Below are 14,106 nucleotides of genomic sequence, written 5' to 3'. Positions count from 1 at the left end.
TGACTTGTTTAAACCTCCCCCCCGGGCACGGGACAAGGATGCGGATTCGGAAGGAGCTTTTAATCCTCCTGATAGCCCTGTATCTTCCCACACTCGGCAGAAGTCTGCCCTGACTATTTTACAAGCACCCCTCCGAGAGGCGGTGGGGCCAGACGGTGGAACAATGCTAATTAAAGTGCCTTTCTCCACTGCTGATTTGGGAGAGTGGAGAAAGATTGCAAAGGATTATAGAAGAGACCCGATAAGTGTAACCAGGCAGTTCCAATTTATCGTGAAACAACACAATCCCGATTGGAACGATATACAATTATTATTGGAGTATTTGACTGAAACTGAAAAACAGCTAGTTTTGAAAACAGCAGGAAATCTGGCTGAAGACTATTATAAAATTACAGGAGGGGATGTTAAGGAATATTTCCCCCTCCAAGACCCAAAGTGGGATGCTAATAGATCGGCACATATGCAAAGATTACGGGAATATCAGGAATGGATTGTGAAGGGAATGGAGAAAGCAATTACCAAAACTATAAACTGGTCAGCTTTATATGCAGTTAAGCAAACTCCTTCTGAGTCCCTGTCTGAGTTCCTGGATAGGCTGAGGGATGTGATGCGCCGTAACACGCCGCTGGACCCTGGGTCTGAGGTAGGGATCCAGCAATTAATTTCTTTATTCCTGGGTCAATCTACAGGGGACATAAGGCGAAAACTTCAAAAGCTGCGTTCTACAGAAGGTAGAAACTTAGAGATATTGTTGGATGAAGCGTGGAGGGTGTTTAGTAATAGAGAGGAAGAATATCGGCAGGGACAAAGGAAATTGATAGCTGCCATTCAAGAAAAAGGGGAACGGAGAGGTGGTAGGCGAGATTCGTCTCGATTGGAAAGGGATCAGTGTGCTATGTGCAGGGGCTTTGGTCATTGGAAAAGGGAATGTCCTAGAAACAAGGAAGGGGGTCGAAAAACCTCGGCGAACGTGAAGATAGCCAATGTCATAGAAGACTGACGGGAACCTGGGGAATCTACCCTAGCAGATCCACTGGTTATAATTAAGCTAGGGGAAAAGCAGCAGCAAGTGGAGTTTTTGATAGATACAGGAGCGACATATTCGGTTTTGAATCAAGCCTTAATGCCTTTAGGAGATGATTACGTTGTAGTCCAGGGAGCAACTGGCCAAAGTGAAAAGGCGTATTTTTGCAAACCTTTAAAGTATAAATTGGGAAAGCAATGGGGTATCCACAAGTTTTTATATATGCCCAACTCCCCAAAGGCACTTTTGGGGAGAGATTTGTTGGAACAATTAAGAGCAAAGGTCACGTTTGAAAAAGGGGAAATTACTTTGGAGGTAAAGGATCAACGATATACACAGGCATTAAGTCTAGTCCTAACTAGTCTCCCCTCAGAAGGGAAAATCAATGAGGAAATTCTGAACCAAGTGTATCCAGGAGTCTGGGCTACTGATGTGCCTGGAAGAGCGAAAAATGCTCCACCTGTTGAAGTTAAGATAAAGGAAGGTCAACGACCGGTAAGAATTAAACAATATCCTCTAAAGAAAGAGGACAGGGAAGGAATCCGGCCGGTGATAGAAAAATTTTTGCAGCTAGGACTATTAAAGGAATGTGAGTCTGAATTCAATACTCCTATATTACCTATTCGGAAGTCCGATGGGTCATATAGGGTGGTTCAAGACTTGCGTGCAGTGAACAGGATTACTGAGGTTCTCTACCCAGTCGTGGCAAACCCGTATACCCTACTGACTGCATTGGCACCTGAATTAATCTGGTTTACTGTTCTAGATTTAAAGGATGCTTTCTTTTGCCTCCCTCTCCACGGAGCCAGTCAAAAGTTGTTTGCATTCCAGTGGGAAAATCCTAAAAGTGGTCGAAGGACCCAGCTCACTTGGACGGTGTTGCCGCAAGGATCTAAGAATAGTCCTACCATTTTTGGCAATCAGCTTGCGAGAGACCTGGAATCCTGGGAAGCCCCATCCGAGAAAGGAAAATTGTTGCAGTACTTGGATGACATCCTGATCGCTACCAACACAGAGGAAGATTGTATGGAGTGGACGGTGAGTCTGTTGAATTTCTTAGGGCTTCAAGGATATAGGGTGTCCAAGAAGAAGGCCCAGGTAATGCAGCATAAAGTGAATTATTTGGGCTATGAGATCAGTGCGGGACAAAGAACTTTGGGACAGGCCCGCAAAGAGGTGATATGCCAAACTAAAAAACCCCAGACGGTAAAGGAATTGCGAACCTTTCTGGGAATGACAGGGTGGTGTCGATTGTGGATCTACAATTATGGACTGCTTGTTAAACCATTATATGCGCTGACAGCGACTGAACAGAAACACCTCGAATGGGATAAAAGAGGCTGAACAAGCTTTTGAACAACTACAGAAGGCCCTGATGTCAGCCCCGGCCTTAGGACTCCTGGATGTGGGTAAGCCGTTTCTCCTTTTTTCTCACGAGAAACAGGGCATTGCCCTAGGAATATTGGCACAGGAGCTAGGTCCGTACCGTCGGGCAGTTGGCTACCTCTCTAAACAGTTAGACGTGACTGCAAAGGGCTGGCCTGGATGCCTAAGGGCAGTTGCGGCTGTGATACTAAATATACAGGAAGCCCGAAAATTCACCCTGGGCCAGAAAATGACTGTTTTTGTGTCCCATACAGTGTCGGCAGTATTGGAAGCAAAGGGTGGACACTGGCTATCTCCACAAAGGTTCCTGCGATATCAAGCTGTAATAGTGGAACAGGATGATGTGGAAATCGTGGTTACTAACATTGCCAACCCAGCTTCTTTTCTCAGCGGAAACACAGGAGAACCAGTGCATCATGACTGCTTAGAAACTATTGAAGCGACATACGCAAGTCGCCCAGACTTAAAGGATAGCCCCATAGAAAACAGGGAAAACTGGTTCACAGACGGGAGCAGCTATGTCCTGAATGGCAATCGGCACGCAGGATACGCCATCACCACCAGTCAAGAGGTAATAGAGTCAGGACCTTTGTCCATGAACACCTCCGCACAAAAGGCAGAAATAATTGCCCTAACTCGAGCCCTGGAATTGGCTCAGAGCAAAACTGTAAACATTTACACAGACTCAAAATATGCCTTTGGAGTTGTACACGCACATGGAGCAATTTGGAAAGAAAGAGGTTTATTGAACTCCCAAGGGAAAAATATCAAACATGCAGAAGAAATTCTGAAGTTACTAGAAGCTGTCCAACTCCCTGAGAAAGTGGCAATTATGCATATTAAGGCACACCAGAAAGCGAGCTCAGATTTGGAAAAAGGGAATGAACTGGCAGACAGAGAGGCAAAAAAAGTGGCCAAAACGAAAATAAAAGTAGCAGGGGCTTTAATCCCCGATAGACATATTTCCCTACAAGATAAACCAAAATACACTAGTGTTATAAATTGAGACCACAACGGATCATAATCCAATTAAAATTTTATTAATTATAGCAAGTAGAATATGAGCAAAACCAGCGCTGGACGACAGGGGAGTCTGCGCTCCGCCAACTGCCGTCCTGAGCAGTTCAAACAGTCCCTTTTTATACATCTTTACTCCCGTGTTCATGAGGTAGTGGAGGTACCCTGCGCATGCTTCAGTTGTTGTTAGGGGGTCGTTTTCTGCCTTCTGGTGGTCGTTGAGGCCGAAGTAAGAAGTCTTCCTCCTTTGTCCCATAGTTGACCCCTCACTCATATGTCCTTATATGGGGTAGTTTATCCTGTTTCTGTCGGTTCCTGGACATCTGGTGGTTATCTTATCTTGCACAAGCGGTATCTGGTGGCTGTTTATATCTTTTGCTGTCTGACCTTTACATTGGGCTTAACATAAATCTTAATAAACAATACCCTAGTCCATAGTTTCTCACACTGTCTGACCTTTACATTGGGCTTAACATAAATCTTAATAAACAATACCCTAGTCCACAGTTTCTCACAATCCCCCCTTTTTCTTTTTATCCTATTATTGTTTATTAGACGCTGCTTTCATTCTCGGCACTGCAAGCAAACCTTTTTCCACAATCCCAATATTTATCGTAACACTCACAAGGTAATACCTCACAATTACAATTGGCATAGTTCTCACGTGGCATAACACATTCACAACAATCTTCATCCTCATTAATAGATACACTCTTATACTTTGCCCCAGACCTCGTAGTTACAATAAGCAATTTAGCTATGTCAAACCGTTCTTTAATAAAATGTAAAATATAGCGTAATATACAAGGCCCAAATATAAGTCCCAGAATCAATAAGTGGTCCTGCTAAAGCAGACAACAAAGTGGCTAGCCAAGGTGAAATATTAAACCAGTTTTCATCCCGTGACCTGCCCGCCTCACGATCTTTCTTACGTTGATCTAACCTTTTCCGGAGTTCAGACATGGTGTCCTGGACTACTCCCGTATGGTCAGCAAAAGAACAACATTCTTCATTGAGAGCTACACATAACCCTCCTTCCTTTAAGAGCAATAGATCTAATCCTCTTCTATTTTGCAGCACTACTTCTGATAAAGACTTTACTGAAGTGGCTAAATTTTGGATAGATTGTTCTATTTTTGCTAAATCCTCATCTACAGCCATCTGCAAACTTTGTAATTCCTGACCTTTTACTAGGGAGGCTATGCCTGTACCTGCTCCAACTCCGCCCGCTATCAGCAGTGTAGCTAGGGTTACCACTGTAATTGGCTCTCGTTTTTGTCTATTCAGGTCTCCTTCAAAGTGGCGTAACACCTCCTCGGAGGTGTGATAGATCAGACGAGGAACAATAATCACCTGTACGCAAAACTGAGATTGATTAAACACATTTAGGGATAGGCAAGGCCTTACTCCGATGTCTGAACAAACCCATTTAGCTCCTGGTGTCGGGATAGCCCATTTGTCATTTTGGTTCTTGTGTTTCTCTATATTGGTGTTAGTGACTGTTCGGTTGCACAAAGGCTGATACTTTTCGGGCACTGTACCTATACATTTTCCTTGACCTGTTACCAATTGAATAGTAATTCCTTGCGTATGGTTCCTCTGGTCATCCCATGGGCATTCTCGTGGGTTTGAACCATTAGACCATCGAATCCTTCCTGGTTTTCCAATTGCCTCAAAATATGGTGGTCTAACATTATAACATAACCAGCATTCCTCAGTTAAATTTGGTTTGCTTTCATTGAGGGCACGATAAGAGGCTTGCATGAGATTCCATAAGGGGTCGTTGGATTCTGACAACTCTAGATCCCTGGATAAGGAGAATTCAGTCACAGTGTCATTAGCTGTTTCCGAAAGGGAGTCTGGAGAAGGGGTTACGACAATTACGGGGGCAACCTTTTTTTCAAAGAAAGTAGGTGGATTCAGGACCAGGTTTGGTCCTACTGGTAAAGGATCGTGGGGCATCGGTCTCTTCATTATTTGAAAAATTCCTCCTCTGTCTGCACCTGTTTCCCAGTATCTAATTCCCCAATATTTCCCTGCCAGCCAAAAGTCCTGAGCAGGATTTTTTATAGTTATATTGATGCCCACACAAGGAATCGGTTTACTTAAGCAATGACCCCACCGGTCTCCGTGTAATTTAGGTCTCTCGCATCCTTCCGGTGACCACTTTATTTCTAGATATTGGTCTCCAGGTGCGGACCACTCAGAGGCCCATGTTTCGCACCCCCAATATGCACAGTAATAATGACCTGGAGAATTACAGTATCCTTTACCAGGGTTTGATGCTGGACATATATAAATTGGTTTACATATATCCGCTTCATCTCTACGATCTTCTTCAGTAACTAGATCATGCAAACCCACATTGAAACTAACTGTGCCCGGTGTAGTTTGTGCTTGGATTGGATTACTTGGATATTTTATGATTGTTATTGTCCAGTTCATAGGTTCATGAGGGTTTCCATTTGCTTGGGTTATTATCAATAACAAAACTAACGGTATACCAGGAAAAAGGGTGTCTGTCAATTTTGCTAATTTAAGTATATTTTTACCAGTCCTGGGGAAGTTCAGCCATTGTTGCTTTAGTGTCCCATTGTTCTGGTTCTGTTCTCCACAGTTTGTTCCTCCTCTGCCTTGCCCGTCGACTCGGTTGCTTCGAGCCACAGGGTGTACCATCTTCTCGGCAGCAAGGGAATTCTTCAGGAGAACAGCTGCTTCGGGCTTTCTGCCTGTTTACATAGGCTTCCCACTTTGCAGCTTTAACTAATGGGGCAAAGCAAGACACGGTTAGTACTTCCCTTCTGCACTTTATAGCCAAGATTTCAGCTACAAAGGGGACTGGTTCGGTGGAGTGGTAACAATAATATTGAGGGTTTATTCCTTTGGCAAAAATTTCCCACCACTCATGGGATTCTCAAATAATTTCTTGTTTAGACTCTAATTGTTTTAATTTCCACTCAGTAAGAGTTCTTTGGATTTTCCAACACTGTCTGCAAACTCCTGTCGGAGGGTATCCACATTCACAGTGTGTCCACCATTTATTCTGGAAATACCTTACACCTGAAACAAGCAAATGGATAACAATTGCAGTTCAAATTATTACACCTAATTCATATATCTAGAGTGCATATATTATTTACAACAGCATATCTTCTATACTTGATATTGTGTGGTTGCATAAGTTTAGCAATTACACTTCTTACACTTCCATATATAATAGATAAAAAGCGAGATAACTATAGCAAATGTAAACAATAATACACACTTTATACCAAAAGGTAATGCGGCAAAATAATCAAATAAAATCTCTATCATAACTTTATCTTCTCAATGTTATCTTGGTGTCACCTGGAGTACTGATTACTTTCCAGTGGGGTCTCGTCACTGGGCCTTTAGTGCGACTGGCATGAGTCCATCCACGCTCAGCAGTCCGGACAGCCGTTTCCGTTGTAAGCAGAACAAGATAAGGTCCCTCCCAATTGGGTTTTAGGGTTTCTTCTTTCCACGTTTTAACCAATACCCAGTCCCCAGGTTTAAGATTATGAATTTTTAAGTCCAACGGTGGTCGTTGTACAATCAGTCCATGTTCCCAAAGCTTGTTACGATGTTCTGCTAATTGTGAAACATATTCATTAATCACACGGTCTCGAATTAAAACATTTGTTTGTGGACTTTCAATTCTATAGGACATTCCATACACCATTTCAAACGCTGATATTCCTACATCTGCTCGGGGTCTGGTTCTGAGAATTAATAGTGCCATGGGTAGGCACTTAATCCATGATAATTTGGTTTCTATCATTAATTTAGTCAAAATAGTTTTGATTTCTCCATTCATCCTTTCAACTTTTCCCGAACTTTGTGGATGCCATGGCGTATGGTATTCCCACTTAATACCCAAGCTTTCTGTTAGATCTCTAACAATTTTTGACACAAAGTGTGTTCCTCTGTCCGAGTCGATTACTTCAGGTACTCCATATCGAGGTATAATGTCTTCAAGTTACACTTTAGTAACTTGGTTAGCAGTTGCCTTGGAGGTAGGAAAAGCCTCAACATAATGTGTTAAATGATCCACCATTACTAATAAATATTTGTAACGCCCTACCCTGGGTAGTTCAGTAAAATCCACTTGTATGTGTGAGAAAGGTCTGTATGCTGGGGAACGTCCTCCAAGAGGCTTTTGTCTCATGTTGTTTCGATTAACCTTTTGACAGGTCTCGCAGGCTGCCGTGACTGTCTTTGCTATGTTATATACGCCTATACAGGCAAACTGTTGATTGAAATGATCAACTAACGCCTGGGTTCCCCAGTGTGTTTTACTATGTATTTTTGAAAATATTTCAAGTGCTATGCCCTTCGGCAAAACTTCTCTCCCATCTGGCAATATGTACTTACCAGCCTGTTCCTTAGCTCCCATTTGTTCTAGTTTTTCCTTTTCTGCAGACTCAAAACTCAAATTTTTACTAACAGGTATTTGTTGTATAGTTAAAATCGTACTATAATTGCCTGCCACTCGTTTTGCTTCTGTATCAGCTGCATTATTTCCCCTAACATGGTAACTTGTACCTCGCTGGTGTCCCTTTATATGTACAACTGCTATTTTATTCGGCATTTTTAATGCCTCCAGAACTCGCCGAATTAATTCCGGGTGTATCAGTTCTTTTCCCTGTGAGTGAACGAATCCTCTTTCTTCCCATATTTTCCCAAAAGTGTGCACTACTCCGAACGCATAGCGTGAGTCTGTATATATAGTTCCATCCTTTCCCTTCAGTGACACTAATGCTTTCCACAATGCATACAGCTCACAGGCTTGAGCCGACCAGCTGGCACTCAGGGGGCCTGATTCTATTGTCTTAAATTCTCCTTTTTCCAACTTAACGATGGCATATCCGGACAATCGTTTACCTTCCACTATTCGTGATGACCCATCTATAAATAATACTTCTCCACATTGTAGTTCTTCTTCTTCTAAGTCTGGCCTAATGGCGTGTCTGCTGTTCAATTGTTTGAAAACAATTGTGCAATAGTTCATTACCTTCTCCTGGGTACAAAAATTCAGCGGGGTTAACTGCTCCAATAGTTTTCAAAGATAGTTTAGGGGATTCTATAAGTATTCCCTCATACTTTAATAATCGGCTATCTGTAAGCCATTTTTCTGCTTTTTGTTGTAACACTCCCCTGATATTATGAGGCGCATATAAGACAACTTCTCCATTAAAGGTAATGCGATTCGTTTCCTCAAGTAATAAGGCAGCAGCAACAATGATTTGTAAACAACTCGGCCAACCCCTGCTCACAGGGTCCAACAGCTTTGATAGGTATGCCACCGGTTTCTTTTGTCCGGCCCATTCCTGAGTTAATACTCCGAATGCCGTTCCTTCATATATGTTAACAAATAAATGGAATGGCCGCTTTAAATCTGGGAGGCTTAAAACCGGCGCTTGGCTTAGCTCCCTTTTGAGACTGGCAAACTGCTCTTGATCCTGAGGGGTCCACTTGGGCATTTTGTCTTTAGACAGTTGTTCATATAAGAATTTAACTTTAAAGCTGTAGTTCTCTATCCATTGCCTACAATACCCAAATAGCCCTAATGCCTGCCGAATTTGCCTCTTAGTGACAGGCATAGGTAATTCCAGAATTCCTTTAATGCGCTCTGGATCCAATATCTTCTCGCTGTTAAACAAATAATGCCCCAAGTATTTCACTTTTTCCTCCACAAATTGTAACTTTTCTTGTGATACCCGTAGTCCCTTTTGTGCAAGAAAGTTTAGGAGTCGAATGCTTTCTTTCCTTACATCCTCCTTATTATTCCCTGCTATGAGCAGATCATCTACATACTGTAACAGCATGTTTCCCGTTTGTACTTGGTATTCTTTTAAGAGCTCTTCCAGGGCCTGTCCAAACAGATTAGGGGACTCAGTGAACCCTTGGGGGAGCACGGTCCATATCAATTGCTGTCTACGGCCTGTCTACGGCTTAGCTCAAAAGGGAGCTAAGCCAAGCACCGAGTGGGTCCTCAATTAAGTTTCCCATCTCGGTTCTTTTAAAATCTCGTAGGTCAGCCGAGTTTAGGGGTACGGAAATATATCCGATCACAGGTTGAGGTCCCCCCATGGGTATTTCCCTTAGGGGGTACATCTGAGCTGCCCCTTTCTGACTTCTAGTTATGTGTCTAGGAAGAGGGGGAGACCCTTGTTCCGACTCTGGTGGGGGAGTGGGCGCTCTGGGGACCTCTGCGGGAGCAGGAGGAGGAATGTAAGGAGGGGGGGTTAGAAGGGTTTCGTCCAACTCTTCCTGCTTTTTCTTTTGTTTAGTTTTTATTTCATTCAGTGGGTAAAGTCTAGCTCCCGGTCTTTGTAGCCACGCTTCCGCATATCGACTCTCCTCTGGGTTAAGGGGTTTTTTTATTATTAACCCAGAGGTTTAATTGCTGTCTTACCCAATCTTCTTCTGACCCATAGACTGGCCAAAAGACATTTTTAGAAATTTTCTTCCCTCCCCATATCTTAGTACAATGTTCTATCATCTTCTGCTTATCTTTCCCTAGAGTTCCAGGGAAATATCTCCAATTGTCTAAGATATATGCCAGAGGGGTATTCTTAGGTACAGTGGGTACCCTTCCCATGGGAGTCGAAGGCTTGCTGCCCTTCGCCCCCATCTTCTGGAATATCCACAAACATACACTCACTCGCTCCCCTTGTTCCTGGCCCAGTCCCTCGCGGGAGATGGGAAACGCAGTACTTAAGAGTCCGCACTCGCTTGGTTCAGTATATCGAACCTCTCACTCGTTATATTCCAGGAAACCCAATCCCACCCGAACGGCAAACCCGCGAACAAATTCGCAATATACTTACGCGTCCTGCGTCTTCGTCCGGACTCCCGTGCACAGAATTTTTATGGGATTTTACCGGTTTCTCCTTTGCTCATTATTCTAGAATTTAGGTTCGTCGGTAAGGTTGGAGTAAGCTGTTGGTCGCGGGGCCGCGAAATGTCGCGGGGCGCCTCCCCGGAGGACCAAAGCCCACCGTTCCTTATCCGAGTCACGGCACCAGAATTGTTATAAATTGAGACCACAACGGATCATAATCCAATTAAAATTTTATTAATTATAGCAAGTAGAATATGAGCAAAAACAGCGCTGGACGACAGGGGAGTCTGCGCTCCGCCAACTGCCGTCCTGAGCAGTTCAAACAGTCCCTTTTTATACATCTTTACTCCCGTGTTCATGAGGTTGTGGAGGTACCCTGCGCATGCTTCAGTTGTTGTTAGGGGGTCGTTTTCTGCCTTCTGGTGGTCGTTGAGGCCGAAGTAAGAAGTCTTCCCATAGTTGTCCCATAGTTGACCCCTCACTCATATGTCCTTATATGGGGTAGTTTGTCCTGTTTCTGTCGGTTCCTGGACATCTGGTGGTTATCTTATCTTGCACAAGCGGTATCTTGTGGCTATTTATATCTTTTGCTGTCTGACCTTTACATTGGGCTTAACATAAATCTTAATAAACAATACCCTAGTCCATAGTTTCTCACACTAGGGAAGATCAGAAACTTATTTCAGACTTAGAAGGGTCATATAATGAAGAGGGATGGGCTTATACCCCACAGGGAAAATTAATTGTTCCCTCATATTTACTGTGGCATTTAATACGGGAAGAACATAGGAAGAGACATTGGGGAATGGAGGCTCTGTATAAGCATCTGATAAAAGATATTGTGGCTAGAAATTTATATACCACAGTGAGACAAGTGACTCAACAGTGTGACCTTTGCCTCCAAACTAATCCAAAGAATACTCCCAAACTAGAAATGGGCCAGATTGGAAAGGGTAATGGGCCTGGACAACAATGGCAGGTTGATTTCACGGAACTTCCAAGAAAAGGGGGGTACCGATATTTGCTGGTATTAACTGATACCTTTTCAGGTTGGCCAGAAGCGTTCCCAACCAGAACTGCCAAGGCTCGGGAGGTAACTAAAATACTAATACAAGAAATAATACCTCGCTTTGGGGTTCCAGCAACCGTATCCTCTGACAGAGGACCACACTTTGTTTCAAAATTAGTGCAACAAACCAGCCACCATTTAGGTATAGATTGGCAACTTCACACCCCATATCGCCCTCAGTCGAGTGGCCAAGTGGAGAAAATGAACCACTTAATCAAACAGCAAATTGTAAAACTGGGACAAGAAGCAAACTTGCCATGGCCTCAGTCTCTCCCTTTAGCCCTTTTGCGTATACGGACAAGACCAAGGGTGAGAGAAGGACTGAGCCCTTTTGAAATTCTGTATGGACGCCCCTATGGAATACAAAAGGGGACATCAATGCAAATTGGGGACGAAATTATGACCTCCTATATGGTGGCATTGAGCAAACAGCTCAATAAAATTGGAAAACATGTAATTGGGACCCGAGGAAGGGGTCTGGATGGGCCTGTACATGATATTCAACCTGGAGATTATGTATATGTAAAGTCTCTTGCAGAAAAAACCTTGAAACCACAGTGGGAAGGACCATACCAAGTACTCCTCACCTCCTTCACAGCAATCAAAATTAAAGAACAGAATGCCTGGATTCATCATACCCGTGTGAAGAAGTCGCCACAAAAGCTTTGGACATGAGAAATTCAAGGGCTATTAAAGCTCAAGCTAAAAAGATAGGATGTGGGTTAAATTTAACATGATTCTGATAATTTTACAGGTGATAGACACAGCGGCCTGGCGAGAGAACTGGTATATACAGGCGATTCAAAACATCACCACAATTTTAAATAAAACAGATTGTTGGATCTGTACCCAAATACCAAGGCATGCTGGTTATGAGATACCGTTAATAGGCATCCCACTGCCAGTTTCCCTAATGAACCGCCAAGATGGCTCCTTTTGGGGAAATACAATCTGGAGCACAGACCCTCAGGTTAAGTGGGGACGGGGACTAAAAATAACTGTTGAAGAGACCAGCATATTAGGGGATAACTGCCTAGTAAGTTCGGGGAAAGGGCTGTTTATGGGAGAACACCTAAATTGTAACAGAAGTCGTACATTAAATATGACAGGTAGAGATTTGGGATTTTTGAAATTAAACTATACCGGTCTCCTGACCCCACAAGGGACAGGGTGGTATTGGTTGTGTGGCACAACGGCTCATAAAGTCTTGCCCATAGGACGGCGAGGAGCATGCACTCTGGGAGGTCTGGTCCCCAATATTACTATCATTGACGGGTTAACGCGACCCCCCATAAGAAAAAAACGAAACGTTGTAAATAACCCCCTCATAAACAGACCAACGAGTTTCCACAGTTTTGCGCGATGGTTCATTCCGTTTTTAGGGGTTAGTGAGTTGGAAAAGGCAATAATAAACATCTCAGCTGTAATAGAAACAGTGGAAAATAGGACAGTTGATGCCCTCCTGGCACTCCAGGAGGAAGTTACTGACTTACGAAAATAGTATCACAGAATCGTATGGCTTTAGATTTGCTATTAGCCTCCCAAGGGGGGGTATGCACTGTGATCAATATAGATTGTTGCATGTATGCCGATCAGAGCGGGCGAATCACCGAGGACCTCCAAGAAATTAGGAAACAAGTAAATATTCTACATAAAGTGACACAAGACAACACTTCTTGGAGTTTTTTTGAATTATGGGAGAAATTGACATCCTGGTTGCCCAATCTAACATGGTTAAAACAATTATTTGTAATGATCATTGTAATTGTCTTTCTATTTTTAATTATTAGTATAGCTGTCCATTGTGGATTTTGGTGTTTTAAGGGAACTGGAAATTCCTATAGCGAATGGAAGAGAAATCAACTGTGACAAAAATTAGAATCTAATCAATACTTCGAGTCTGAGTACAAGAATTTACTAATTTCTTTGAAAAGGGGGGACTGAGAGAGAGGGGGGGGGGTAAGAGATAGGGTAGAGTTTAACGATTATGATAGTTTGCTTAGCTGTTTAGGGTAAAGTTGTAAAATTTAACGATTGTAATAGTCTGCTCAGCTGTTTAGGGTAAAAGTTGTAAAGTTTAATGATTATGATAGTCTGTTTAGCTGTTTAGGGTAAAGTTGTAAAGTTTAACGATTATGATAGTCTGCTTAGCTGTTTAGGGTAAAGTTGTAAGATTTAACGATTGTAATAGTCTGCTTAGCTGTTTAGGGTAAAGTTGTAAAGTTTAATGACTATGATAGTCTGTTTAGCTGTTTGCCAAATCTTACAGGGTTTGCTTGGGTGCTGTGATAAGGTGTATGGGAGTAAAGGGCTTCATGACCATATAAGTCCAGCTTTATGACCATATAAGTCCAAAGAAAGATTACAGCCTTGCAAGAACAAGCCAAAGCCGGTTCTGCGGTTTGGACAAAGAGCAGGACGTTACTGAGCCTGCGCCAGGTGTGGGGGCAACTAGCGGTCACGAGGAAGACTCACCTGCCTTCATCCTCAGGACCCCTGACGACCACCACCAGGGGACACTGCGCAAACTCAGTTGAGAGAAAAATATGGAAATGACTCGCAGAGCTAATTTTAATACAAAGTGGGGATAGGTAATGCATATGTATAGGCGTATTACGACATAGTTATGAATATGTAATGAGTTGCCTTATAAAATCACGCAAGTTTTCGCACCAGGCGCGCACGATTTTTGGCGGGACTACCCCCGTGCTGCCCAGCGCTGATCAAACATACCTACTTTAC

The 14,106-nt window shown here is 43.1% G+C and overlaps 1 long non-coding RNA gene across 1 annotated transcript; it reads left to right on the top strand.

Moving 5' to 3' along the window:
* The first annotated feature begins 2,913 nt into the window (after nucleotides 1-2,913).
* On the top strand, nucleotides 2,914-13,285 carry LOC130143339 (uncharacterized). Its single transcript, XR_008819709.1, has 3 exons — nucleotides 2,914-2,981; nucleotides 11,345-11,388; nucleotides 11,893-13,285. It is a non-coding gene; the product is annotated as an uncharacterized LOC130143339 (long non-coding RNA).
* Nucleotides 13,286-14,106: the final 821 nt, after the last annotated feature.

This window comes from Falco biarmicus, unplaced genomic scaffold (assembly GCF_023638135.1).
Source record: "Falco biarmicus isolate bFalBia1 unplaced genomic scaffold, bFalBia1.pri scaffold_27, whole genome shotgun sequence".
Lineage (NCBI taxonomy): Eukaryota > Metazoa > Chordata > Aves > Falconiformes > Falconidae > Falco > Falco biarmicus.
Note: the sequence above shows the minus strand (reverse complement) of the source record. Positions and strands in the feature narration are given on the sequence as shown.